General features: G+C 45.9%; 1 protein-coding gene across 1 annotated transcript in view; it reads left to right on the forward strand.

Annotated features, from left to right (window-relative positions):
* Nucleotides 1-563: 563 nt before the first annotated feature.
* LOC124552499 (glutamate-gated chloride channel) overlaps nucleotides 564-22,767 on the forward strand; it is a 436,122-nt gene continuing 413,918 nt past the window's right edge. Inside the window, exon 1 of the mRNA XM_047126783.1 lies at nucleotides 564-651. The gene's annotated coding sequence lies outside the window, so the exon portion shown is untranslated. The remainder of the gene's footprint in view (nucleotides 652-22,767) is intronic.

The raw sequence follows: 22,767 nt of genomic DNA on the forward strand, positions 1-22,767 counted from the left end.
TTGAGGTGAACGGTGTGTTTTTTGCACCTGTGTGTTGCAGGATCGTTTCTTAGCTTTGGTTACTGATAATAACTTGATACCAGTGCCTATGAGTTTAATTTGTACACCACAGCACTGAAGATGATCACTATATGATTGAAAATCGATTTTTCTATCAATAAACCATCAATATTACGACCAACGCTGACCTGCCTTCTAGTTTCACGTATATGGTCGTTGTGCGCACAGCACTCCATGGAGTCGCCAATCAATTTATTTATTTATATGCTTCTATTTCAAGAGTCACACTACACCGAAGCAGCATGTGGCTCTGAATGGCACCCCTGGTGTATAAGAACAATACCAACACTTTATCTTTTGCAATTATATATTTAATTAGTTAGTATAATATTTTTGAATAGAATAATGCGAAATATTACGTGCAGGTTATGTACAAAAATTTCGGAACATGGTGCGAACTACAAGATCAACAAGCAGAATATTTCAGTGTACGTTTTTAGGTGTTACGGTACAAGTGTGAGAGTTGAGGTGAACGGTGTGTGGGCACGTGTGTGTTGCAGGATCGCGGAGCAGTGAGGCGGGCCTGCAGCATGTGCGCGCACGTCCGCGGCCGCTAGCTGCACACACACTCCACAGCCGGGGCCGCCCAAGGTGAGTGACAGTGCCAGCATGCGCGTGCGAGAGGCTGGATAGTTGAAAACACGACTGTCGCTAGTGCCCTCTTTCACAGCTTTCAGCTCGTTGCTCCTTCTGCTGGTGCAGCTACACCGCTTTTAAAAACGTTCTCTCTTTCTCGTGTTGCCAAAGAATAATTTGAATGAGATACTTTGATTCATATGGGTGTCTATTACACATTCTAAAATGTAAACAGAATTACAGTGATCACAAAATTGCTTGACCCGTGGCATAGCGGACAATGTCGTCGATTACTATACTGACACTCTGTGACGTTGATTATAATTAGGTAATCTTTCTGAGCAAGAGGCTCCATCTTCAGGCAGATAGGTTGATGGGGAAGGAAGAGGGGTGAAGGGAAATGACGGGAGAGGTCTAGGAAAAGGGGCAGATTTTGGGAAAGTTGCCCAGAACCATGGGTCAAGGGAGACTTACCGAACAGGATGGGAAGGGTTTTGGGGACTGCACTGGATGAGATTTGGAAACCTGAGAGCTATAAAGGGTCTAACGCTTTTGACAACAGAAGAGTGTGTGAAGTGTATGTATGTTACCTTTCCACCTCCTTTATACAAGTTGACTAACTTCAGAGAGCGCAGGCGATCTTCTTCGTTGGTTAAGCAGCTGCTGGAATCTCTATAAACTCCACCTCCGAAGGATAATGCTAGTTAAAGGAACCTCTAAGACTGCCTCTTTAGTCGTGAAATAAGGAGGTACTAGAAGAACACTTTTAGTTCGCTATTGGTATATTTCAATTTCCATAAAGAACAAAACTCACACTTCTCACATAAACATTCGACTTCTTGTAAGTCACCCGTGTCGTCTCACATTAGAAACAATTAACTTACATTAACAACAGGGTTGGTTTAATAACCACGACTCTGTTACACCGAAATAATAAACATGTCTTGCCTCTAGCAAGTCTGGATTAAGAGTTTTTTTTAAGAGCTCCTTTTTTCACTAGCAATGGCCACTGACACTATTTTCACAGAGTTACATAAATACTCCATGGTCCTCTCGTACGCACTCACTAAACACCCATAGACTGCCCGACAGTTACTTGTCGGTGCAGTTCGACCACCGCGTCTACATTCTTCTGGCGACCGAATTTCAAACCTCAATACACAAACATGTGACGTGCGGTAGGGAGGATTCTATCATCCTACACTGACATCTAAAATATCGTGTGTTCAAGATGGTAGAAGGCCGAGTGGTTCTAGAATTTACACCGAAATTCTCGAATCACTACATATCCCGGATATGTAATCATTATGTAAATAATTTTACACATAATAAGAATTTCGTATTTTAACAGTATGCATTTCTTTTCTTTCAATAACCGTGAATAATCTTTTGCTTACTACTTCGCTATTCTCTCTCATCCTACTTTAATATTAAGCCATGAGCATTCACTCGACGTTTTAGTCAGCTCTTCACTAGTATTTAGAAATTGTGAGGACTCTGTTATTTCCAGTCATAAATTCCAGGTGTTCCTGAAACATGATTAATCTATTTTGTTCCTCATCTTTTGGTCTACCTTTCCTTAGTATCTAATATTCTTACTATTTTTTGTAGTTTGGAGGAACTCTGGGCAAAATTAAAGTGTTCTTTTGACACTCAATTGTTTATATGACACATAATAATGCTAGTTGTGCGTAGAATTCATACTTTCCACAATAATTCCTGTAATTCCTGTACAATTTTGTTACTTTTGTCACGATACTGTCCTCCTAGGATCAGTACCTACACCTTTCCTGTGGGTCGACCTTATGAGAGCACTTCCTCTTTCCGTTTTGGTTGGTACGCCCCTTTATAAAACATTCCTGTTTTTTTGCCACAGGTCATCCTATCTCCATGGAGGTACGCTTGCCCTATATACTCGCAAATGCCGGGTATGCCCCCCCCCCCCCTTATCCGTTATGAGTAGGCTTCATAGTTCATTACCCTAGTATACATTCCTACGTATACTATACTTAAGTATTCTCTGATAAAAATAAAAATCTATTTTACACTTTGACAGCCTGTTCGTCAATATTTCTTCTCGTTCTTCTGCGTCTTTCCTGAAGTAGTACGGAAGCTTCTAGCTTCTAGCTATATTTTCCTCTCCTCGTTTACTCTCATTATAGCGCAATTTATTCTCTTTATTGCGTGATTCGAATGGATACCGGTTCCTACAACTCTCTCGAGTACTGTTTTTAATGAGATTTTTGCTTCCTCGGTTGTCTTGTCCGATGTAAATTTAACGGTATTTGCACATAATTGCCCGTGCCTGATTGTGAAGAACTTTCCTCGTCCCCAAAGACTACGGATCCACCGTGTGTAGTAAAGAGACAGCAACGAAAGCGATCGAAGTGCGCACGCAGGTCGCTAGGTGACAGTCAACGCATCTCTGGGCACGTGCCACGATATTTTCTGCGAGCTCTTAACACTCACTGACGAGGAGAACGTGGCAGGTGCCGTAGTCCCATTTTCCAGAAACGTCGTGGAAGAGGAGCCAAAATAAGCGAACACGTGTCTCGGCTTATCTGTAGACACTCGGCCGTTTCTGAGGAAATGACGATCGAAGTTTTCGAGGTACTTCATTTCGCTTTGAGTGAGTAACCGGTTCAACCGAAGCGGGGGCACAGTGACCAACGTCACGACTTCACATTTTTGTGCCCAATATTCAAACCCGATTTTCATTTTTATTTTTGTTTTCAGTTTATCTACGTCCGCAGAAGATTATTCCATTCTATATTTAAATAACCTTGCCCTTATCGACTACTAACACTGAGGTGTCACCGCCAGACACCACACTTGCTAGGTGGTAGCCTTTAAATCGGCCGCGGTCCATTAGTATACGTCGGACCCGCGTGTCGCCACTGTCAGTGATCGCAGACCGAGCGCCACCACACGGCAGGTCTAGAGAGACGTACTGGCATTCGCCCCAGTTGTACAGCCGACTTTGCAAGGAACAGTTTACAGACAACTACGCTCTCATTTGCCGAGACGATAGTTAGCATAGCCTTCAGCTACAATTGCTACGACCTAACAAGGCGCCGTATTCAATTGATATTGAGATTCTATTAATATATCGTCAGGAGCGATGTTCTACAAATGTGGATTAAAGTTAAGTATTCCGGAAGCTACGTACTTTTCTTTATAGCATTCATTACGTATCCTGTTTCAGACCTCACGCCAGCCTGAGTGAGTTTGAGCGCGCGCCTTTCGGCTTCCTCTCATTGTGTCTATGCTGTCTTGTCTAGACACAACAAACAGTGTGGCGAATAAATTTAAAAAAATAAATCAATGAAAAATTATTTGAAATTTTTTTGGTGAAATTCCTTTAGTGTATATTGGTTCTTAATAAACTGAAAGCGCCAGTTTTCGTAAAAGTGATCCATTTTGCCTAATTTTGCGTGAAATTATTGCCAAGTTTTCAGCACTGCTAACGAAGTTTCTTTCCAAAGTTAGATTTACACCAAGAAATGTCGCAGTGTCAAAACTGTCTTCGCGCAAATGGCGTGGTGTTCCGAATTTCTATTTTCGAATGTTCCTATGGTCGGTATAATCCAATGGAATGCACAAAATCTTTCTCAAGAACATAACAGATGAGTGTACCAGTAAATTCAAATGGCTCTGAGCATTATGGGACTTAACATCTGAGGTCATCAGTCCCCTAGAACTTGGAACTACTTAAACCTAACCTAAGGACATCACACACATCCATGAACGAGGCAGGATTCGAACCTGCGAGCGTAGCAGTCGCGCGGTTCCAGACTGAAGCGCCTAGAACCGCTCGGCCACCGCGGCCGGCGACGAGTGTAACCCCAAATGTTTGCATGGTAGAGTAATTATGGTGTACGCGTACGTGGAGACAGTGTTTCGCAGCAGCCGCCGACACAGTGAAACTGAGACGGAATAAGGGGAACTAGCCCGCATTCGCCGAGGCAGATGGAAAACCGCCGTAAAAAACCATCCACAGGCTGACTGGCACACCGGCCCTCGACACTAATCCGCCGGATGGCCAGTCGGGTGGGCCATCTGTAAGTAACTGGTGCGCTTCACAATTTTAATGCTGAAACTAAACGTGAAATATGCACTGCCAGCAATCTACGCATCTTTAACTACAGCTGCATACGCGCGAGACTGAAAGTCTTCGATTTCTTATAGTTCTCGTTTCTGGCCATCTGTCAGCTTCTTTTACAGTTGTGCGACAACAGGCTGCGGACTTAATAGTGTTGGTTATTTATCGAGACGCAGTGATAATGTCTGCCAACTGACAAGTCGATAGCATAACTTTCACAAATTGTACTGCACCCTTACAGTCACCATTTGAATCATTGTCGCAAATCAGTAGGTTAGAACGTGTTGTACTGCATCTAGACTTTCACAATGGATACCAAACTACACTCATGCTCATAAGTATAATGCTGACACGTGGTGAAACAAGGCTCTGGTGGGCGGTTTGCGGGTTTAAATCACCTCGGGGTATAACCATGCGGTGCATTTGACCTGCGGTCGTCGCGGGGTGGCGCTGGCAACAGTCCATATAAACAGAGGTGTGTTGGTGCATGTCAGAGTACGGTGCAGCGAGTAAGTGTGCAGACGTTTTCAGACGTGCTAATGGTGACTGTGTGTTGAAAATGGCTCAAAGAACGCATATTGATGACGTTATGAGGGTTGAATACTAGGGCGACTCGAGGCTGGTCAAACACAGCAGGTCGTAGCACGGGCCCTCCGTGTGCCACAAAGTGTGATCTCAAGATTATGGCAACACATCCAGCAGACATGAAACGTGTCCAGGCGCTACAATACAGGACGTCCACAGTGTACAACACCACAAGAAGACCGATACTTCACCATCAGTGCCCGCAGACGGCCACGGAACAGTGGTCCCAGGTTGTGTTCACGGACGAGTCCATGTATAGTCTGAACAGTGATACGCGCCGGGTTTTCATCTGGCGTTAACCAGGAACCAGATACCAACACCTTAATGTCCTTCAAAGGGACCTGTATGGAGGTAGTGGTTTGATGGTGTGGGGTGGGATTATGATTGGTTCTCGTACACCCTTGCATGTCTTTGACAGGTCAGGTGTATCAGGACGTCATTTTGCACCAGTACGTCCGCCTTTTCATGGGTGCAGTGGGTCCCACCTCCCTCCTGATGGATGATAATGCACGGCCCCACCGAGCTGTCATCGTGGAGGAGTACCTTGAAACAGAAGATAGCAGGCGGATGGAGTGGCCTGCTTGTTCTACAGACCTAAACCCCATCGAGCACGTATGGGATGCTCTCGGTCGACGTATCGCTGCATGTCTTCAAACCCCTAGGACGCATCAGGAGCTCCGACAGGAACTGGTGCAAGAATGGGAGGCTGTACCCCAGCAGCTGCTCGACCACCTAATACAGAGTATGCCAACCCGTTGTGCGGCATGTGTACGTGTGCATGGTGATCATCTGTGTCGTGTGTGTTCCATATGTGACTATGCTATTAGCGCCAGTTTTTTGTAGTGTCAAGTTGTGCGGCTCCACGTTCTGCAGTTATCCTTAATTTACGAGCATGAGTGTAATAAAACCACAAACTAATAAAACCACAAACAAACAAAGTCTCATCTACAACGGCGCTTCGAAGAAAGAACATGGATGTCCTCGTACTTACTTCAATATCAGCTGTCGTAGGCGAAAAAAAAAATTTCACTGCCTAAGGAAATTAAGATTTGCACGCTGAATTTGTGATGGACGACGAGCGTTTTTATACACCTAGAAGCACATGGTTCGTCAGATCGTTGCGGATCAGCGCCTCACTTACTGAGATACCTCTACACCGGACGAAACAACCATCCAGAGGCATACATCGTCATGAACTTATTAATAAACATCGAAATTATGACTCTGGGTGTACCATGTGCTGAGTAAAACCTCACTGCCGTAATCCTGGAAATGGAACAGCAGACACCTGATCAAAACAGCCACTTACGAAGGAGAGAAAGAATGACACATACACGCACGCACACACACACCCACACACACACACACACACACACACACACACACGGAGAGAGAGAGAGAGACGATCACACAGATTTAATTTTTTACTGAGATAATACTCAACATGGACCAAGAAATAAAAAATAAAATAGCTTCATCTCCTAGCTCCTACAGAGGTTTTTTTACGGTTTCCCTTGCATACCAAGCGAACGCCAGACTTGGAAATCCCCTCCCAAATATTTCCAGTTCGGGGCCATTCTGCCCTAGGCTACTGGCATACTTATCTGTAAAGGACGAGTTCTGTTCTACAACAGCATGCGCAACTCTTTGCAGTAGGAAATGAAATACGCGCAAAAATAAGTAACTGTAGCAGCTGGGGATATTTTGAACGACCTCAAACTGGTAAGGAGAGATAAGTCGAAAAGTGAGAAGAGTCACCCTGATACAGAGGCAGAGATAATGTTAAAGTAAATCCGATATTGTTGACTAAGCTCTGACACGAGAAACTTTAGGGGGCCGGAAGATTCAAGAACTCTACAACACGCCTCACTTTCAGTCGCGGCTCCTGGGGGAACACCTGCGTCGCGTTTGTTTGGCAGCATCCACATTACGACACTGCGGTAAAGAAGAGCCACATCTTCTTAGGTCGTCCCTACAGATACTACACTAAGATTGTGATGCGGTAACACTGACTGGACTACTCGAAAAGGAATTAGCGGCCCATCTATGATCTGGTTCTAAGCCAAGCGGTGCAGCAAACTAACTGTTGCTGTTGCCACAAGGCGGTATCGATCACCTGTGACTCACCGCCAAGTCTAGCTCTACGCACTGCGCCAGACGAAGAATTCCAGTATCTGTAACTACATCTGCACGACTACTCTGCATTTCCTACTTCAGCGCTTCGCCAGCACTGCTGTCTCCATGTGATCCTGTTCCAGGCCAACTGCTTCGTAGTCTGCTACCTTCCTCTTTTCACTTCCAACGTTTATATTCATCTCCTTCCTATTCCTTCTGTCCTCCCACGGTACATTCGATAGCTGTAGTCAGAACTCCTTTTAGTCGCGGTATACGTCCCACCCACTCTACTTTTCTTTTCTTACCGAGGTTAAGGAGAGTTCTGTTTTTCTCTATCTTCCCATTACTTCCCTGTCCATTTTATCTTTTTTCCTGTCTCTTCCAAACCATCTCCAATGCTTTAATTTTGTGTATCTATTCTTCAATGCCTAACTTGCACAGACGTTCGCAAAAAATCCACACGAAGCATTTAAACAACCTTATCAGTAATTGCTACCACATTTCGCTGCATGATAAGCTTATTTCGCTATTGCAGATCTTGATCTTATTCCTTTCTCACTCGTCCAGTTGCCAGCATGCTCCCCAAATATCAATATTGTGCAACCTGTTCAATTTGACCTTATGTTGTTAACACTTTCATATCGTCTTCGTCACGTACTCTCATCATCTTCATTTTGAGTGTGTTGATTTTCATTCCATAGTCTTACAATTTTGCTTCAAGTCTTTTCTTTGAATAGATTATAATTCACCTGCAAGCAGTACCAGAAAATCTGACACAATTGATATTCCAGCCGCCCATGTTTATTCTTTCTTCTCTATTTCTAGCGTCTTCACTAGCAAGTCTTCGATGTGTAGGGTAAACAGAGTAGATGAAAAACAAGAACCCTGTCTTACTCACGTACCGATTTAGGACCGATGTGCACACCATTTCTTCGCTCATGCCTTTTTGCGTTGTGTGTAACTCTTTAATTGGTGGCCTGTTCTTAAGTTATAGACTTTCCAACATCCTGTCCCGTTTCACTCACCCGATGGACTTCTACGCTACTGGCCATTAAAATTGCTACACCAAGAAGAAATGCAGATGATAAACGGGTATTCACTGGAAAATATATTATACTAGAACTGACATCTGATTACATTTTCACGCAATTTCGGTGCACAGATCCTGAGAAATCAGTACCCAGAACAACGACCTCCGGCCGTAATAACGGCCTTGATACGCCTGGGCATTGAGTCAAACAGAGCTTGGATGGCGTGTACAGGTACAGCTGCCCATGCAGCTTCAACACGATACCACAGTTCATCAATAGTAGTGACTGGCGTATTGTGACGAGCCAGTTGCTCGGCCACCATTGACCAGACGTTTTCAATTGGTGAGAGATCTGGAGAATGCGCTGGCCAGGGCAGCAGTCGAACATTTTCTGTATCCAGAAAGACCCGTACAGGACCTGCAACATGCGGTCGTGCATTATCCTGCTGAAATGTAGGGTTTCGCAGGGATCGAATGAAGGGTAGAGGGCCACGGTGGTCTCGCGGTTAAGGCGCTCAGTCCGGAACCGCGCGACTGCTACGGTCGCAGGTTCGAATCCTGCCTCGGGCGTGGATGTGTGTGATGTCCTTAGGTTAGTTAGGTTTAAGTAGTTCTAAGTTCTATGGGACTGATGACCACAGAAGTTAAGTCCCATAGTGCTCAGAGCCATTTGAACCATTTGAAGGGTTGCGCCACGGGTCGTAACACATCCGAAATGTAACGTCCACTGTTCAAAGTGCCGTCAATGTGAACAAGAGGTGACCGACACGTGTAACCAATGGCACCCCATACCATCACGCCGGATGATACGGGACTATGGTGATGACGAATGCACGCTTCCAATGTGCGTTCACCGCGATATCGCCAAACACGGATGCGATCATCATGATGCTGTAAACATAACCTGGATTCATAAAAAAAATTACGTTTTGCCATTCGTGCACCCAGGTTCATCGTTGAGTACACCATCGCAGGAGCTCCTGTCTGTGATGCAGCGTCAAGGGTAACCGCAGCCATGGTCTCCGAGCTGATAGTCCATGCTGCTGCAAACGTCGTCGAACTGTTCGTGCAGATGTTTGTTGTCTTGCAAACGTCCCCATCTGTTGATTCAGGGATCGGGACGTGGCTGCACCATCCGTTACAGCCATGCGGATAAGATGCCTGTCATCTCGACTGCTAGTGATACGAGGCCGTTGGGATCCAGCAGGGCGTTCCGTATTACCCTCCTGAACCCACCGATACCATATTCTGCTAACAGACATTGGATCTTGATCAACGCGATCAACAATGTCGCGATACGATAAACCGCAATCGCGATAGGCTATAATCCGACCTTTATCAAACTCGGAAATGTGATGGTACGCATATCTCATCCTTACACGAGGCATCACAACAACGTTTCACCAGGCAACGCCGGTCAACTGCTGTTTGTGTACGAGAAATCGGTTGGAAACTTTCCTCATGTCAGCACGTTGTAGGTGTCGCCACCGGCGTCAACCTTGTGTGAATGCTCTGAAAAGCTAATCATTTGCATATCACAGCATCTTCTTCCTGTCGCTTAAATTTCGCGTCTGTAGCAGGTCATTCTTCGTGGAGCAGCAGTTTTAATGGCCAGTAGTGTAATAAACCCATGAAACATCTCCCACTCCACCAGGCTGATGGCACAGCTGCTGTATAAAAGTTGCTCTTGAGTAAAATAGTATTTATGATGATTTTCGCCGTTGTAGAGGACCATCAGATTATCATGGACTGAGAGACGGTAGCAGAACTGTTACGCTACGCAATAAGCATACATCCAAGCCTCTTATAGAGCCATGGTGGCGAGTGCGGTGCCGCAGAAATGGGGTTACAGATTGCACACATCTTGCTTCACTAAACAGAGCGCAACGAATATCACAGTATAAGACGTCGAGCATGTGTCTTCTGCTGTCATAGCTGGTTTTCGTTGCACTATATTTAGTGAAGCAAGATGTGTGCAATTCTGTAGGTGTGCTCCTGTCGCTGCACCTGCCGTTATGACTGTGTCGGAGGTACTTGCCCCGGTTTAATCGATTGGGACGTACGCTTATTTCACAGCAGAATAGCCCCACGAATGTCCGTTTGTCCATGATAATCTGATAATGCCCTACAAAAGCGAAACGCGTCACCTAAGCGATACCTTCGCAAGCAAGACTGTTTTATTCAGCAATGAATATGATCGGTTACACGTCTCTGTAGGACGGCGTTATCGTTGTGCATAGTGGCCAAACTCAGCCATCATTCTCTTATTATTCAGTGAAAGTGACGAGCATTGTACAAGTTCCTCTTGTTTGATTGAAACTCTGTTTATTGTGTAGGGACAGCTATGTCGTTTTGTCATAAGACGAGGCGTGTTTTTTTAAGCAAGTATCATTTTGAAATTAGAAAAAGGCGTGGTAAGATATCTCAATAATTTCATTTTTACATGAAAGCCTGTACCTTAATCTAATTTTCCTACAATTTCCGTCAATATTGAGGCACTTGTCATAACGTTGTACCAGTTTTTGAATCCCCTCCTCATAGAAGTCTGCCGCCTGACTTGTTAACCACTGCATCACGACTCTTTTGACTTCGCCATCGTCTTGAAGACGCTGACCGCCCAGGTGTTTCTTCAAGTGCAGGAACAGATGGTAGTCACTGGGCGCAAGATCGGGGCTGTGCGGAGGATGATCTGGAGTTTCCCATCGGAAAGATGTGATGAGATCTTTGGTCTGATTCGCCACATGCGGACGGGCATTGCCTTGCAGCAAAACCATGCCCTTGCTCAGCTTCTGTGGACTGTTTCTTTGATGCTGGTGTGAGGTAGGCCACCCATGTTTCATCGCCCGTAACAATTTGGCTTAAGAAATCATCACCGTCGTTGTGGTACTGCTCAAGGAAAGCCAATGCACTGTCTAAACGTTTGGTTTTGTGCACATCCGTCAACATTTTCGGTACCCAACGTGCGCACAATTTTCGGTAATTCAAGTGCTCGGTCACAGTGCCATGCAAAACAGTACGAGATACATTAGGAAAGTCGTCCTGCAAGGAGGAAATCGTAAAGCGTCTATTTTCTCTCCCCTTATTGTCCACTTCCTGCACCAAACTTTCATTAACGACCGAAGGACGCCCATTCCGTTGTTCATGATGCAAGTTTGTGCGGTCATCTTTAAATACTCTCACCCACTTTCTTACCATTCCATCACTCATAATGCTTTCTCCGTAAACTGCACAGATCTCACGATGAATATCGACCGCTTTTAGGCCTTTATCACTAAGAAATCTTATAACAGCCCGTACTTCACAGTCGGCGGGACTCACGATTATCGGAGGCATCTTAAACACTCAGTACACAACGTAAACAAGGAAGAATCACACTGTAATGGCGTCAGTGACTAGATTAAGGTACAGGCTTTCATGTATAAATAAAAGTATTGAGATATCTCAGCACGTCTTTTTTTAATTTCGAAACGGTACTTACTTAAAACACACGCCTCTTATTATCGCTGCGTGTTGTTTCGTGACTTTTTGGCTAACGAACTCACAGTAGTCAGACGTATTAAACAACATTTTATAGCAATGTCAATCGGTAACCCAGACAAACAGTAAAACATTCACTCTGTAACAAGCAGCCGGGGGTGACTTATACGAAAATGCTCAGACGGTGCCCACGAAGAACCTCTGAAAATTCGTAGGTGTAGTTCTGGTTCACCCTGTATGCTGAAACCCACGTGGCAATGTGAATGTTCCGAAAAGAAAGGCTGTGAGCCGAAAGAGCGCTTGTATCGGGTGCTTCGCTAATCCAGAGTATCGTATACTTCAGTTGCTCCTGCCTGAGACACGTCTGAGCTGCCCTGGACGCCGGTGCTGCCGCAGCCACACTGCTGCCGCGGCATCTCGCTGACCCGATGAATGGCCGCGTCTCCCGTTTGCGAGTCTGTTCCAGTGCGGTGGGGGAGGAGTGGGAGGGGGAGGAGGAGACTGCACTCAGCCGCCTAATGGAGCGGCGCCACGCCATTCGTGGGGCCATTAGGGCCGCATAACCGGCGCAGCGGACGGCAGCCAGCGCAGTGTCCAGCCGCGGAACGGTTGCCCGGGGCGGACGGCGTGGCCGCGAATGGTGCCAGCCAGTGAGTCGAGCTGCGTGCACGGAATGTCTGACGGGGATGGACGGCAGACCGGGCGGCGGTGCTCCCGCCAATTACGAGGGCCAGTCGAATGAAAACTGAACACCTGCCGCAAAGGGACCGTGGAATGGTTCCATTCAAAAGTAAACACCACACGCGATAAGGGGTCACCTTCATGAAAAGCACACGCTATTTTAAAGATGTACGAAATCCAGAATTTTGAAGATATGACAATGAAATTTTCTATCATGTTCAACATTAAATCAACACATTCACTGTTTACTTGTATATTACTGGCCATTAAAACTGCTACACCAAGAAGAAATTCATTGGACAAATATATTATACTAGAACTGACATGTGATTACATTTGCACGCGATTTGGATGCATAGATCCTGCGAAATCAGTACCCAGAACAACCACCTCTGGCCGTAATAACGGCCTTGATACGCTTGGGCATTGAGTCAAACAGAGCTTGGATGTCGTGTACAGGTACAGCTGCCCATGCAGCTACAACACGACATCACAGTTCATCAAGAGTAGTGACTGGTGTATTGTGATGAGCCAGTTGCTCGGCCACCACTGACCAGACGTTTTCAATTGGTGAGAGATCTGGAGAATGTGGTGGGCAGGGCAGCATTCGAACATTTTCTGTATCCAGAAAGGCCCGTACAGGACCTGCAACATGCGGTCGTGCATTATCCTGCTGAAATGTAGGGTTTCGCAGAGATCAAATAAAGGGTAGAGCCACGGCTCGTAACACATCCGAAATGTAACGTCCACTGTTCAAAGTGCCGTCAATGCGAACAAGAGGTGACCGAGACGTGTAACCAATGGCACCCAATACCATCACGCCGGGTGATACGTCAGTATGGCGATGACGAATACTCGCTTCCAATGTGCGTTCACCCCGATGTCGCCAGACACGGATGCGACCATCGTGATGCAGAACCTGGATTCATCCGAAAAATTGACGTTTTGCCATTCGTGCACCCAGGTTCGTCGTTGAGTACACCATCGCAGGCGCTCCTCTCTGTGATGCAGCGTCAAGCGTAACCGCAGCCATGGTCTCCGAGCTGATAGTCCATGCTGCTGCAAACGTCGTCGAAGTGTTCGTGCAGATGGTTGTTGTCTTGCAAACGTCCCCATCTGTTGACTCAGGGATCGGGACGTAGCTGCACCGTCCGTTACAGCCATGCGGATAAGATGCCTGTCATCTCGACTGCTAGTGATACGAGGCCGTTGGGATCCAGCACGGAGTTCCGTATTACCCTCCTGAGCCCATCGATTCCATAGTCTGCTAACAGTCATTGGATCTCGATCAACGCGAGCAATGTTGCGATACGATAAACCACAATCGCCATAGGCTACAATCCGACCTTTATCAAAGTCGGAAACGTGATGGTACGCATTTCTCATCCTTACACGAGGCATCACAACAACGTTTCACCGGGCAACGCAGGTCAATTGCTGTTTGTGTATGAGAAATCGGTTGGAAACTTTCCTCCTGTCAGCACGTTGTATGTGTCGCCACTGGTGCCAACCTTGCGTGAATGCTCTGAAAAGCTAATCATTTGCATATCACAGCATCTTCTTCCTGTCGGTTAAATTTCGCGTCTGTAGCACGTCATCTTCGTGGTGTAGCAATTTTAGTGGCCAGTAGTGTATTTTATTCTCAAAAAATAGTATGTACAGTGTTGTGACTTGGCAAGACAGCCAAGTCACTATGAGAGGAAGCCGAAAGGCACGCGCTTAAGCTCACGCAGGCTGGCGCGAGGTCTGGAACAGTTAAGGGAATTAATAGTAGCAAATGAAGTACGTAGTTGATGCAATACTTAACTTTAATCCATAAGTGGTGTACATCGGTCTGACGGTACACGCATCACAAGTTAAATATAAACTGGTAATGGCGCCTTGCTAGGTCGTAGCAAATGACGTAGCTGAAGGCTATGCTAACTATCGTCTCGGCAATTGAGAGCGTAATTCTCAGTGAACCTTTCCTAGCAACGTCGGCTGTACAACTGGGGCGAGTGCCAGGACGTCTCTCTAGACCTGCCGTGTGGTAGCGCTCGGTCTGCAATCACTGACAGTGGCGACACGCGGGTCCGGCGTATACTAATGGACCGCGCCCGATTTAAAGGCTACCACCTAGCAAGTGTGGTGTCTGGCGGTGACATCACATACAATTTGTCTCAGAAACTCTGCAAGTAATTTCTACAAAATCTCTTTGCATATAAGGAGCTTCTCTCGTGAGTTTTTTTCAATATGTCGAATAGGAGAATTTCAATAATTTTCTGATTATAATTTCGTAACTATAATATAAAATTCATGCAAGTTTCCAAGCACTATGCCCCATATCTCAGCTTGCAATTAGAATTACGAAAATTACTCTTGAGACAACATTTCTTTGGTTTACAGGAATAATTGTGCATATTTCATAATTCTAGCCTTCACAGATTCTGAGAAAAAGGATACATAAACTTTAAAAAAACATTATTTTCAGGAAATGCAATTTAAAGTTCAGCCTAACATTTTTTCTTCTTATGTCATCTCTTCAGGAGGTCCCAGATTTTCATTCACGATCCTCTTTTCCTTCAAAGCTTCTCTTTTGTTTCTTCTTTCCTGCCTTCATCCCTCCACCAGGTCTTCAACTGTCTTGTCGGCTGCAGAAAGGCGCTGCAAATCTATTTTTCTCACGATGTCGTGAAATTTCCTATCTTAAAGCCAGTTCCTTCTAGCATCTTCATCCTCCCTTGATTCCTATCATTAAATACAAGAACTGCCTCTCAAGTTACAACTCTGAGAATTGTAGTAGATCAGAATGTGGCAAAACAAGAACTGCTTGTTTATAAACAAGGCAGCTGGTTAGTTGTTGTTTGTAAGACACAGAACATAGACACAGATGATTTATGAAATCACAGGGTATACTTCGCGGCCTTCTAGATGTATTCCGTACATGTTTGCTTGAAAGTAATCCACGGAATCGTTGTTCTCCGAGCTAGTACTGAAGTGTTGCTTCAAAAAATGGGTGCGGTAGGAAGGTCGCGTCTCACATTTAATTACTTTCCAGGCACTCCGGCCGGCCTCTGTGACCGAGCGGATCTAGGCGCTTCAGTCCGGTACCGCGGGACTACTACGGTCGCAGGTTCGAATCCTGCCTCAGGCATGGGTGTGTGTGATGTCCTTAGGTTGGTTAGGTTTAAGCAGTTCAGAGTTCTAGGGGACTGATGACCTCAGAAGTTAAGTCCAATAGTGCTCAGAGCCTTTTGAACCAGGCACTCCGGATACGGAAAATTTGGAAATTTGTGGTATTATGGGACCAAACTGCAGAGGTCATCGGTCCCTAAGCCTACACACTACTTAATCTAACTTAAACTTACACGGTGGTCAACACACACACCCATGCCCGAGGGAGGACTCGAACCCCCGACGGGGGAAGCGTCTCGGGCCGTAACAAGGGGCTTATGACGGCGCGGCTATCGCGCGCGGCGCTCAGGATACGATTTCACCACTGAATCTTTGGGAGCTTATTGAAAACTTGACATTCGGTTAGTTTCAAGAACGTCCCTCCTCAAGATATTTCTTCGTCTGGGTGACGAGACGATCAATAATTTGTGTGTCGTAGAACGCGGTCGACCGCTGACGAATCCACAAGCGCACCCATTCTTGCACTTCATCGTCCGGCTGAAACCGACGGATGTCTTTCTTCAAGTCACGAGAGACTGGAAAATCGGACGTTGAAACGTCCGACGTGTACGGAGGATGTTCCGTTTTCCCCCAACCAATTCGATGAAGCGTAGGCTTCGTCCCATTGGCAGTTTGGGGGGGGGGGGGGGCAGCATTATTGCCTAACAGGATGATTGCGTCTGACAGCCCGAGGGGAAACCGTAGAACCAAGAATGGAAACATGCGCATCTCCCCCGCCAAAGAAATCCAAAGTTGTTCACACAAGGTCCAGTAAAGTCATGATGACCATCTTCTTCAACTGCAGGGGCCCTCTGCTCGTCGAGTTCCTCGAACGTGGAGTGACTCTCAATGCTCAGCGCTCAGGGGAAACTTTGCAGAAACTGCATCGCGCCAGAAAGTCAAAACGCCCAGTAGTGCTGTCGGACGGAATCATCCTACTGCACGATAACGCCCGCCCCATACTGCCAATCGGAGGAAGGTTACGCTACAGTGTGGAAAACACTGCAAAACTGGAATGGATCGTGTCGTCTTCCAGTGTGATAATTAGCTTAACGCGTGTGGTGGTTACTTTTGCATAGAAAAATTTCAAGGTCCCGTTGTGGCAGGTGTTCGTTTTTCATTTAACTACCCCTTTTAGATACTTGTTGTGGTCGTTATTGTTGGTGTTGGTGTGTGTCATCAGTACGAGGATTGCCAACTTCCACAACTCCTCGGCACGGGACACCAGTGATAACTCCAAACATTTACCCCAATCAGATATTATTTTTTAAAGGAATGTCATGCACAGTGCAGTAAAGTTGCGTTAATCAGTTTAGTGTCAAGTACATAAATAATTTATTAATTTTCAAAGCTCTGTCTTTTCCAAAGTAATACATGTACGGATATTAGCATCCCCCAGCCTCTGGCTAAACCACGTCTCCGCAGTATCTTTTCTTCCAGAAGTGCTACTCCTGCAAGTTTCGCAGGACAACTTCTGTGAAGTTTGGAACGTAGGAGACGAGGTACTGGCAGAAGTAAAGCTGTGAGGACGGGTCGTGAGTCGTGCTTGGGTAGCTCAGTTGGTAGAGCACTTACCTGCCAAAGGCAAAGGTCCCGAGTTCGAGTCTCGGTACGGCACACAGTTTTAATCTGCCAGGAAGTTTCATGTGTGGATATTACTGGTGCTTGAGTAGAGCTGTAAATTCACCAAGTCTGAAATATGTGTTCTACAAATATTCTACGAGTGCCCCTCTGCTCATACGATAAACGTCTAAGTGGTAGTCAATTCGTTCCGTGCCTTATGTAGTAACAACTTGTCAATGGTCATCGCAGCAGCACTACTGATGCGCTCTCTGATCTGTTCGAGTGTTCTTGCCGTTGCGGGAGGGGTACATTAACACGATCCTTCATGTACCCCTCCCCTCCCCCCCTCCAAAAGGGGGGGGGGCGCAAGTAAATGGAGCCACATCATCTCCACAACTACACCCATCCAACAATGCGCAAGTTTTTCTTTTAGATAGCGACGAACTTCGATGCTCCAATGAGGGGGTGCCCCATCTTGAAGATAGATGAAATTCTCGGAATCAGCAGTCAGTTGTGGAAACAACCAGAAATGCAACATAGCAAGGTAGGAAGTACTCGTCAGTCTTCTCACAGAAGAAGAATGCCTATGAAACTTCTTCTGCGACACTGCGGATCTCGTTCATGCGCGCCACAATATCATGAAGAGTCTTACTGCCGAACACTCCTACATTCTGGCGATTGCATATTCAAGCACTCGGAAACTGTTTCTACATCTACACAGATACTCCGGAAGCCACTGTGCGGTGCATGATGCAAAGCACCACGAACCACCACTAGTCATTTCCTTTGCTGTTCCATTCGCAAATAGGGCGACGCCTCCGTATGAGACCTAATTTCTCACATATTATTTTAGTGGTTCTTACGAGCAATGTACGGCATATTGGCGGCAGTAGAATCGTTCGGTAGTCAGCTTCAAATGCCGGTTCTCTAAATTTTCTCAGTAGTGTTTCTCGAAAACAATGTCGCCTTCCCTCCAGAGATTCCAATCTGAGTTACGGAAGCATCTCCGTAAAAGTTACGTGTTGTTCGAACATACCGGTAACAAATCTAACAGCCCACCCCTGAATTGCATCGGTGTCTTCCATCAGTCCGGCCTGGTACGGTTCCCAAACACTCGAACAGTGCTCAAGAATAGGTCGCACCAGCGTCCTATATGCGGTCTCCTTTACGGGTGAACCACTCTTCCCTAAAATTCTCCCAATAAACCGAAGTCTCGACCATTTGCCTTCCCTACCAAAGCTTTCACATGCTCGTTCCATTTCATACCGCTTTGCAACGTTACATACAGATATTTAAACGACTTGACTGTGTCAAGCAAAGAAACTAGTAGTACTGTATCCGAACATTACAGGTTTGTTCGCCCTACCTGTAATGTTCGGATACAGTACTACTAGTTTCCTCCGTGACTGTTTTCTTGCTTTGTCACAATGTTGTCAATGCACTGCACTCGTAGTGCCAATTGGTGGGCACAATGCAAACTTGGTGAGTTGACGGTTCTCTTGACACATAAGTAATACTTGTACATATAATAGTTTGGAAGATAAAGAACTTTGGAAACGTGTGATTCATTTATAGTAGCCTTATATTCTATTAGGAAAGAATGTAAATGCCGTGTGACTAGGGCCTCCCGTCAGGTAGCCCGTTCGCTGGGTGCTGATGGTGGAGTTCGAGTGAGGCGCAGACCGCACGAAGCCATGGACCCAACTTTTCAACAAGACATTGTGCAAGCTGGTGCTGGTTCCATAATGGTGTCGTCTGTGTTTACATTGAATGGACTGGATTCTTTGGTTCAACTGAACCGGTAATTGATTGGAAATGGTTATGTTCGGCTACTTGGAGACCATCTGCAGCCATTCACCGACTTCATGGTCCCAAATAACGACGGAATTTCTATGGACGACAATGCGTCATGTCACCAGGTCGCAATTGTTCGCGATTGATCTGAAGAACATTTTGGACAATTCGAGTGATTGGCGCAGCCACCCACATCGCTCAAAAAAATGGTTCAAATGGCTCTGAGCACTATGGGACTCAACTGCTGAGGTCATTAGTCCCCTAGAACTTAGAACTAGTTAAACCTAACTAACCTAAGGACATCACAAACATCCATGCCCGAGGCAGGATTCGAACCTGCGACCGTAGCGGTCTTGCGGTTCCAGACTGCAGCGCCTTTAACCGCACGGCCACTTCGGCCGGCCCACATCGCTCAGTATAAGTGCCATCGAACATTCATCGGACATAAACGAGAGATGAGTCGTTGCACAAAACCTGCATCGGTAACACTTTCGCAATTATTAACAGCTATAGAGGCAGCGTGGCTCAGTACTCCTGCAGGGGACTGTCAACGACTTATTGATATCATGCCATGCCGAGCTGCTGCGGACATCGGCAAAGAGGAGGTCCAACACGAAATTAGGAGGTATCACATAACTTTTACCACATCAGTGTATGAAAATTTGTGCCAGATCCGAACCGGCCGCTGTGGCCGAGCGGTTCTAGGCGCTTCAGTCCGGAACCGCGCGACTGCTACGGTCGCAGGTTCGAATCCTGCCTAGGGCATGGATGTGTGTGATGTCGTTAGGTTAGTTAGATTTAAGTAGTTCTAAGTTATAGGGGACTGATGACCTCAGATGTTAAGTCCCATAGTGCTCAGAGGCATTTGAACCATTTGCCACATCCGGTCTCGAACCCAGACTTCCTGCTTACTGCGAGCAGCTGCCTTAGCCACTTCGGCTATGCGGGTATGCTCCTAGGAACAACCCAAACTTCACTCGGATTCCCGGAATGAGAAAGCGAGGAATCGAGACCAATGTTGTTATCTTCGTGTGCCCGCCTAGGCTCGCAATATGTAGATGCATGTTTGAAAGAACACACACTATTGACGAATCACAGTTGTATGAAATACTTCGAAATTAATTGGCTGACTGGGAATTTCTTGACATCAGATGTCTTAGCTACAGATCCACAGCTCGTTAGTGACATATGAAAGCAGGTGGTGAAGTGGACTACACTATAAGGATGTAGACAGCGTGAGGTATTAAAAAAGTTCGGGTCGGTCGGGGAAGCGTGCACGTATGGCCGAAGTAATTTAGGTGACCACTAGGAATAAGAAGGTAGTACGGTTTCGAGAACTAGTCCGACACAAATTTTCATACGTCACTTACGTGTGGCAGTATACTGGGTGGTCCATTGATCGTGACCGGGCCAAATATCTCACGAAATAAGTATCAAACGAAAAAACTACAAAGAACGAAACTTGTCTGGCTTGAAGGGGGAAACCAGATGGCGCTATGGTTGGCCCACTAGATGGCGCTGCCGTAGGTCAAACGGATATCAACTGAGTTTTTTAAATAGGAACCCCCATTTTTATTGCATATTCGTGTGGTGAGTTAAGAAATATGAATGTTTTAGTTGGACCACTTTTTCGCTTTGTGATAGATATCGCTTTAATAATCACAAACGTATAAGTACGTGGTATCACGTAACATTCCGCCAGTGCGTACGGTATTTGCTTCGTGATACATTACCCGTGTTAAAATGGACCGTTTACCAATTGTGGAAAAGGTCAATATCGTGTTGATGTATTGCTATTGAGATCAAAATGCCCAACGGGCGTGTGCTGTGTATGCTGCTCGGTATCCTGGAAGTGTTCAGCCACATGTGAAACGTCAACTTGGACCTGCAACAAATGATGATGCCCATGTAGGTGTTTTATTTGCTGTCGCGGCTAATCCGCAAATCAATAGCAGACAAATTGCGCGAGAATCGGAAATCTCAAAAACGTCGTTGTTGAGAATGCTACATCAACATCGACTGCACCCGTACCATGTTTCTATGCACCAGGAATTGAATGGCAACGACTTTGAACGTCGTGTACAGTTCTGCCACTGGGCACAAGAGAAATTACGGGACTATGACAGATTTTTTGCACGCGTTCTATTTAGCGACGAAGCGTCATTCACCAACAGCAGTAACGTAAATCGGCATAGCATGCACTATTGGGCAACGGAAACTCCACGATGGCTGCGACAAGTGGAACATCAGCGACCTTGGCGGGTTAATGTATGGTGCGGCATTATGGGAGGAAGGATAATTGGCCCCCATTTTATCGATGGCAATCTAAATGGTGCAATGTATGCTGATTTCCTACGTAATGTTCTACCGGTGTTAATACAAGGTGTTTCACTGCATGACAGAATGGCGATGTACTTCCAACATGATGGATGTCCGGCACATAGCTCGCGTGAGGTTGAAGCGGTATTGAATAGCATATTTCATGACAGGTGGATTGGTCGTCGAAGCACCATACCATGGCCCGCACGTTCACCGGATCTGACGTCCCCGGATTTCTTTCTGTGGGGAAAGTTAAAGGATATTTGCTATCGTGATCCACAGACAACGCCTGACAACAAGCGTCAGCGCATTGCCAATGCATGTGCGAACATTACGGAAGGCGAACTACTCGCTGTTGAGAGGAATATCGTTACACGTATTGCCAAAAGCATTGAGATTGGCGGACATCATTTCGAGCATTCATTGCATTAATGTGGTATTTACAGGCAATCACGCTGTAGCAGTACGCGTTCTCAGAAATGATAAGTTCACAAAAGTACATGTATCACATTGGAACAACCGAAATAAAATGTTCAAGCGTACCTACGTTCTGTATTTTAATTTAAAAAACCTACCTGTTACCAACTGTTCGTCTAAAACTGTGAGCCATATGTTTGTGACTATTACAGCGCCATCTATCACAAAGAGAAAAAAGTGGTCCAACTAAAACATTCATATTTATTTACGTACTACACGAATATGTAATAAAAATGGGGATTACTATTTTAAAAAATGCAGTTGATATCGGTTTGAGGTATGGCAGCGCCATCTAGAAGGCCATCCATAGCGCCATCTGGTTTCCTCCTTGATGGTAGACCAGTTTCGGTCTTTGTAGTTTTTTCGTTTGATGCTTATTTCGTGAAATATTTGGCCCGGTCACAATCAATGGACAACCCTGTATACCAAATATAGCTAACGTCAAGAAATTCGCAGTCAGCAAATTAATTGTGAAGTATCTCGTACAGCTCTCGTTGGCCAACAGTGTCTGTTTCTTCGGACATGCACGTAATTTTTATGACTGCCCTTCGTATAAACAGCTGGAGTCTAGAGGAGGATGTGTGTACAAACACTAGTACGCCGCTAACATCCATTCTCAGCGCTTTTGCGAAACAAAGCGAATGTAAGTTGAGTTAGGCTCGGGGACCTGGAGACGTTGCGGTAGGCCCTTCTGTGATACGGGCTCCCTGTGCCGCCGCCTGGGGCCCGGCTATTAGCCCTGCGGCCCCGCTCCCTTCTCTTCTCACGCGCGCTAAGCGGCCCTTTTTGCTGCGGGACATTCTGCGGTCGTTAGGGGCTTCCCCGAATCGCCCTT

The sequence above is a fragment of the Schistocerca americana genome, chromosome 10 (genome assembly GCF_021461395.2).
Source record: "Schistocerca americana isolate TAMUIC-IGC-003095 chromosome 10, iqSchAmer2.1, whole genome shotgun sequence".
Lineage (NCBI taxonomy): Eukaryota > Metazoa > Arthropoda > Insecta > Orthoptera > Acrididae > Schistocerca > Schistocerca americana.